Here is a 7,896-nt window from a genome sequence, read left to right on the forward strand (position 1 = left end):
TCTGTAATAAAAATTGTACCATTAAAAAAGAAAGTCAACCAAATAGCTCCTGCATCCCCATTTGCAACAACGTCTTCCTCTCCCTGTTCACATCCAACTATTTTCATGTCTTTTTGGATGTCTTCTCTGTCAGTTTGTCCTACTGTGGTGGTTTGTGTGTTACTGGGATGCTGGAAGCTATGTCATTGGTATTTCAAACGTCAGCAGGGTCACCCAAAGTGAGCAGGGTGCAGTAGAGCGACCAGCCGAAGAACAGACAATGAAGAAGGTCGCTGAAAACCTAGTGCACAGTGGCTACAACGATGGGTGCAGGGATAGGAACCGTTGTGAGGATGGCACAGGACTGTGCAGTGTTTCATTCTGTTGTAGGTTGGGTCATTGTGGGTTGGAAGCAACCCGATGGCACCTAACCACAACAACATGTATGCATTTGATGATGTGACCCTGGTGGTAGCCTGGTCAACTTTCAACCCTGTGTTTGTTTTACTAGAATGGCCTTCAAACTAAGAGTGCCATCAGAATGGCCCCCGTTAATGACTTTGTGATGGGGGGGGGGTGTTGATGACTCATAAGAACGTGCTTGCCTGTTGGTTTTTTTAATTCTTTCATCAGGGTTGTAAATTGTACTTTCCCCCAACAACCTTCTGAGTCACTATTTTGAAATTGTGTGATAGCCAAATAATTTAATTAGTAACTTTGGTAAAATGTCCATGATCTGACTTCTTCCGGCTAGTCCAGCAGGTTTCCCCCAAGAGGTGGGCGGTCACTGAGGACACTCGCAATTGATAAAAGTCTGCTCTTCCAGCTGACACCATATCTTTCTGTCAGTGCATCTGCTAGTCCCCCACCTTACAGGTGCATGTGTCAGAAAGAGGAGCCCATTGCACCTTAGAGCTTCAAGCCCCATCCAGTCACGGTTGACTTCAGAAGGTCAGCCTGGACGTCTCCCTCCAGCCTCTGCTGCAAAATGGCTAAGATTCTATTTCGAATCTCCATTTGTATAGCCAAAGGGCATGTTAACATCCTGCTCTAGATATCGGGCCATACCTGCTCCTTTCCAGTCTCATTAACGGCAACTCCACCCCCCTGCTGAACTGGAGTTACCCACGGTTTCTCTCTTTCTCTCACTTCCTGCATCATGCCCATCAGCACATCTCCTTGACAAACCAAGAAAGTGACAAACTCAATGCCACCAACTCACTTCTGACTCATGGCGGCCGTTTGGGACATGGTAATACTGCCCCTGTACATTTCCATGACTCTAACTCTGTACCGGAGTAGAAAGCCAAGTCTTTCTCTCGTGGAGCAGCTGGTGGTTTCAAACTGCCGACCTCAAGTAACCATCACGCCACCAGAATTCGATAACATCTTCCCTCCCTCGTCCACTCCAGACTTGGCTCTGCCTTAAAGTACTGTAGAAACCCCCACGCTCACCTTCCTCCTTCTACCCTGTGTGCCAAATCCCCGCTAGGGTTTTCTGTAGGTCACAGTTCCTCCCTGGTATGCTAGCTTACCGTTTCCTCAAAGCACACGGCAGCGACGTCAGAATGGCGTTCAAGGCCCGAGATGACCTGAGCGTCTGTCCTTCTCTGCCCTCTTCCGCTGCCTGCTTCGTTTCCCGCCTCCGTTCCATCCATCGGCCTCCTCGTTGTTCCTTGAAATCAATGGGATGCTCTTTGCTCCGCTCTCAGCATGCCTGAAAATCTCATCGCTTCATCTCTTTTCTCAAACTCCACTTCGTTTATGAGACCTCATGGGCAAGTTTTTAAAAACTGTGTTTGTGGCACTTTTGAACCTCTCTCCCTGATTTATTTTTCTGCTTAGCATTTAATCACTCTTGAAGTTTTATACACACATACTCTAGCACTAAACACATATAAATATGTATATGTAGTTTGAATTATGCTTAGAAAAATCATGTAAATATATTTTCCTTTACTTACATATAACAAATGCATATGAACTTGTTTTTATTACTGTGTTACTTGCTAGCTTCTTTAGAGTTGATCTCTGTGACTTACGGCAACTCCAAGCACTACAGACAGAAATGCTGGATCGTCCTGTGCCCTCCCCAGGACTGTTGTGTGTGGGACATGAACCATGGGATTTTCATTGGTTGAGTTTTAGAAGTGCAGCCCCATTTTTCCTGTTCTTTCTCCCTGTTAACAAATGAATTGATAGCAATGATATTATATATTAATAATCAGTGAACCAAAAAAAATTAAAATAAAACCAAGCCCACTGCCATCAAGTCAATGCCAACGCATAGTGACCCTCTAGGACAGGGTGGACCTGCACCTGTGAGTTTCCAAGATCGTAACCTTTTATGGGAGTAGAGAGTCCCATCTTTCTCCACTGGTAGCTTTTAACTGGTGACCTTGTGGTTAGCAATCCAACGCGTAACCATTACACCACCAGGGTTCTTTAATAACCAGTACATAGGCATTGCATTATGTTAATACTCAGTACTAATACAATTATGTGTGAATTGTGTTTGTATATTTCACTGCTTCATATACTTTACTTACTCATCTTATATATTATCTGCCTTAGACACTAGGCACCCCGTTGTAATAGTGGTTACATGTTGGGCTGCAGTCCATAAGGTCAGGAGTTCAAAACCACCATTGGGGGGAAACAGGGCTTTCCAGGCCCCTTAACAACTACAGCCTCAGAAACTCACAGGAGCGGTTCTCCCTGGTCCTAAGGGTCACTGTGAGTCAGCATGGACTTGATGGCAGGGAGTGAGTGCTTTGGTTTGAATCTTTACAGGAGCAGATGAACGTGTCTTCCTTTGATGAAGCCACCGGATGGGTTCACGGCTTTGGTTACAGCTGAATAATCAATCGACACAATCGAGACACTGACACAATTGACACAAATGAGACACACACACACATACACACACACACCGAGACATAAACGAGAAGCCGAAGCTGAATTACTTAGTCATGTCCATCCCAAATTCATTGGCCAGACCCAGTCATCTGGGCCCCAAACTAATGGCAGGAGAGTCTGGGAAGTGACAAGAAGTAGAGAGCTGGTTGGGGAGCACCAACCAAACAGATGCAGTGACAGAGAAGCCCCAAGGAGCTCTGGTGGCACAAGGGTACATCACTCTACTACAAATCTTAAGTTTGACAATTCAAACTCATCTAAGTACTCTAAATCAGAAAGAAATACCTCGTGATCAGTTCCCCAAAGAATTATAACCTATCAATCCCTGTGTTATTGCTGTTGTTGTAAGGTGCCCTTACGTCAGCTCTGACCCATAGCAACCCTATGCACAACAAAACCAAACACTCCGTGGTCCTGCACCAGCCCCATGGTTGTTCTCATGCCTGAGCCCATTGAGGAAGTCACTGTATCAACCCATCTCATCGAGGCTCTTCCTCTCTTTTTGCTGTCACTTTACCGAACCTGATGTCCTTCTCCCGAGACTGGTCTCTCCTGACAATAGGTCCAAAATATGTCTGAATAAGTCTCACCATCCTTGCCTCTAAGGAGTACTCTGACTGTACTTCTTCCGATGCAGATAAATGGATCCTTTTAGCAGTCCATGATATTTTCAATATGCATTACCAGCACCACAATTCAAGTGCATCTGCTCTTCTACAATTTCCCTTATGCCATGCGGAACTTGCACGTGACTATGAGGCAATGGAAAACACCATGGCTTGAGTCAGGTGCACCTCAATTCTCCAGGTAGCATCCTTCTTTTTCAATACTCTAAAGAGGTTTTTTGCTACATATTTATCTAATGTAACGTTCCTTTTGATCTCTTGACTATTGTTTTCATAAGCATTGATTGTGGATAAAGCAATACAAAAGCATTAATAACCGTAACCTTTTCTCCGTTTATTATGATGTTAGTTATTGGTCCAATTGTGAGGATTTGGGTTTTCTTTACATTGAGTTGCAATCCATACTCAAGGCTATAATCGTTGATCTTCATCAGTCAGTGCTTCAAGTCCTCCTTGCTTTCAGCAAGTGAGGTGATGTCATTTGCATACCGAATATTACTAATAAGCCTTCCCCCACTCCTGCTCTGTAACAGTCTCTTTAGAGCAGTCCTACTCTGTCAGGTGTGGTTGATATGAGTTGACATTAACAAGTCTGCACTTAATAACCACCCAATGTGCCATGACACTGCGGGAGCAGTGGTCTGTCGTGAGCTGGGGCGTGTCCAGCTTCATGGCTGGTAGCACAGAGCTCCTTCTGCTTCCACACAGCAGGGAAAGCCAGGGCGCTTCAGTCCTCGCCCTAACTACCCTCCTATCCGTGGTGGTGTTGGCCATGGCCGCTCTCCGAAGTCAGCAGAGGTGGACGTCTCTTCCTCTTTTATGAGGGAAAGTGTCATTTCCTTCTTTAACTAAAGGCCAACTCATTTATTATTAGGCATTTGACAGCTCCTCAACTGTTCCCACAAAATAGCTCTCTTTGCAAATACGGTCCTCCCTCCCACCTCAGAACTTCCTCGAGCTTAAAACAAACTCTATGAACTTTCTGTTTTAAGAGAACAAATAGGCTTGCTTGGCCAAGGCTTACTGACCTTGAAACTCACCCATGGGCTGAGTCCAGACAATCAGAGGCCCAAACCACTAAAAAACGGTAAAGTATTCACATGCAGAGACCAGCCAAGGCACAGCAACCACAGAGTCATGTTGTTCTGCACAAAATGATCCCATTCCAATCATGCCCATTGTCCTAGGCGTGGGAAGCTTGACCTGGATGCAGTCAGGAAGTCTTCTACAGTGCCGGCACAACAGATGTGACTCGAGGCGCGCGCGCACACACACACACACACACACACACACACACACACACGCTGACTCCTTGAAATGAAACTATTTGAAATTCTAAAAAAGCATGTGATCATATTTAATCTTGACCATAAGCCTCACTGATACATGCTACCAGTCTATTCGCGGAAGTAGAAGGATCCAGCCCACTTTGACCTGATCCAAGTAGGCACAGAGCTCATAACATAGGGCCAGGATTTGCTGGAACTGGTTTTCTTACTTTTTCATGCTCCCCCACCCCCACCCCACCACACACCCTGCTAAGTGAGAGGGTTCGTGACCAGTGCCCGGTAGATGCTTTGCCCTGTGGCAGCCCACAAAGAGAGAGGGCCAGCGAGAGTTTGCAGGGACTGTTCTGAATGGACGGCAGTGCTGATAGCCGATTGTAGTGGCTGTTTGTTTAGTTACTGCCAAGTCCACTGGGATTCATGGAGACATCATGTTTCACAAAACAAAATAGTACCTGTTCCTACATGTAGGGTGGGTTTCCCAATGAGCAAGATACGCACAGATTTACCTGTGCTTACTTACTAATCTGTTGCAATCCATTCCATAATGGTTTCATCACAGCTTTGCCTTGCTGAGAAACATGCAAAATGTTTGTCTGTTGTTGTTTTTAGTAAGTAGTTTATACTAGTAAGTACTAGTATAACCTATAGGAAAATGTTCACTACAATTTACTAACCCATAATGCTATTACTTACTTCATCCTTATCAGGGGTTTAAATTTGAACAAGTCTTTGACTCTATAGGAAGGTGCTGTGTGGTTGAGAAAAAGACATGCCAGCCATATGTAGAAGCAGCATCTTTGATGCAGTAAAGAAATGTGAAATTGCACACCTCAGATTAGCAAGTTAGGATATGGTACACCATGCCCTCCCCTCAGTAAGTCCACTGGTTTTCCATTAATAGGGAACATGGCAAAGAATTGGCTCTTAGCCACAAGTCTAGTTTGCACCTGGAGCATTAGCTACCTGATATCATTCAAGAGTCACTGTAAGATATGTACGATTATTTCCAATTTAGAGATCAAGAAACTGAGACTCTACGAAACAGATTAACTTGTCTGAGGAGCATGAAGCCCTAGGTCTGTGTGCCTCTCGGAACCATTCTCTTCTTCTCACACTTGGTAAAAGTCCGTACCTCTTTTACAAGAAATAAAAATTACCAAAATCAATCAAATGCCTCCAGGTGCTAAACTCTTGAACCATATAACAGGGTCTCATCTTCACTAAACTCTTTGGGGGTTCATATTATCTTGCAACTGATGACTCAGAGAATCAAGGACTTAATATAAGTAGACCATGCACTTGGGAAGTTCACAGCTAGAAGACACCCTCAGACAGGCTGATTCTAGTTCCCAGGTTCGTGTTCATCATGAAATGCTCCATCCTCCCTTCAGAATCCTAAGTGTGTAGTAGAACAGATATAGTCACCTGCTGAACAAAGAGACTGGCTCAAAGAAAATTTACCTCTAACTTTCTCTGGACACCAAAGAAGTAATTTCTCTAGAAAGAAACAAGTATGTCCTTGAATGCATTTGTTTCTAGGTCTGTGTCTGCATCTAAGACACCCAAACAAAATACAAATGTGAGTGAAAGTCATAGGAGGCCCAGGGGTCTTCCGTGTTTCATGTAGAAGAAGATAGACTTGTTTGCAGTAAGAACAATGTTGTGAGTTGCCACTAAAGTTACCCTTTTCTTATCCCTTTCAAATATGTCCATGCGATTCTGAAATGTACTCTTGGATAGCTAACATGAAAAGGAGCAATGATGAAGTAAATGGGTCACATCAAATATTTCAAAGGCCCAGTCTAGAAAACAAGGTATTATAATGAAATATGCAAAAGATCTGGAGCTAGAAAAACAATTCTCTCAAGTGGAAAGAATTGAAGAAGACATATCAAGTTGCAATATTGAAGAGTTCTGTGTGCAAAGTAGCCCAGCATGTAGAAAGCCTCAAAGCAAGATCAAAGGAATACACAGCCTCTGGAACCGACGAATTAGACAATGTTCAACCCTTTCAGAAGGTACTGGATGACCAAGAACCGATGGTTTTGAAGAAAGGAATCAAACCACACTGAAGGCACTGGTGACAAACGAGATTCCAAGACCTGACAGAATCGCAACTGAGATGTCCACCAAAGGGAAGCAAAGCTGGAGGTGTTTATTCATCTAAGACAAGAACAATTGGAAGACAGTTGCCTGTCCAGCAGATTGGGACCCATCTATCTTTGTGCCCACCCCAAAGAAAGGCAAGCCAACCTAATGTGGAAATTATCAAGCCATATCTTTAATATCACACACAAGGCTGACAGTAAAATAAAAACAAGCCCATGAGGGAACCAATTACAAGGAACTATATGTGACCTCCTCCCTGGGGGACAGACAACCAAAAAGTGGGTGAAGGGAGACGTCGGACAGGGCAAGATATGACAAAATACCAATTTATAAACTATCAAGGGCTCATGAGGGAAGGGGGAGCGGGGAGGGAGGGGAAAAATGAGGACCTAATGTCGGGGGTTTAAGTGGAGAGAAAATGTTTTGAGAATGATGTACAAATGCGCTTTACACAATTGATGTGTGTATGGATTGCGATAACAGTTGTATGAGCCCCTAATAAAATGTTTAAAAAAAAAAAACAAGCCCATGAACATCTCATTGATTCTGCTTCAAAGTGACCCCCCAGGGTAGAACTCGTAGTAGGCTGAGTTCTCTCTAGAAAAGCTAAATCAGTAACGGATATATGGATATATATCCAGGGATATAGATACATACAATATACATATCAAGAAATTTGTATCCAGAGAGTGGATCAAACAGTTTTAGAAGTGGGGAAATCCAGTCTAATTCCAGTCTGTGTGTCAGATTGTGTTAGGCTGGGTTGACCATAGAAACAAATCCAGTGACATTCATATATGTGCAAGAAAGAACTTTATATCAAGGAGAAATGATATGGGAAAAAAGCATCCCAGTCCAGTCCAACTCATCCATAAGTCTGGTTCTAGTCCATAAGTCCTTCTTTAGACTCCTGTAGATACATCAATGGTGCAGAATGTGGGACTATCACAGGCCGGTGGGTGCAAAGTTGTGTG

This window comes from Echinops telfairi, unplaced genomic scaffold (genome assembly GCF_000313985.2).
Source record: "Echinops telfairi isolate 266 unplaced genomic scaffold, ASM31398v2 ScPeMD7_7468;HRSCAF=8506_2, whole genome shotgun sequence".
NCBI lineage: Eukaryota > Metazoa > Chordata > Mammalia > Afrosoricida > Tenrecidae > Echinops > Echinops telfairi.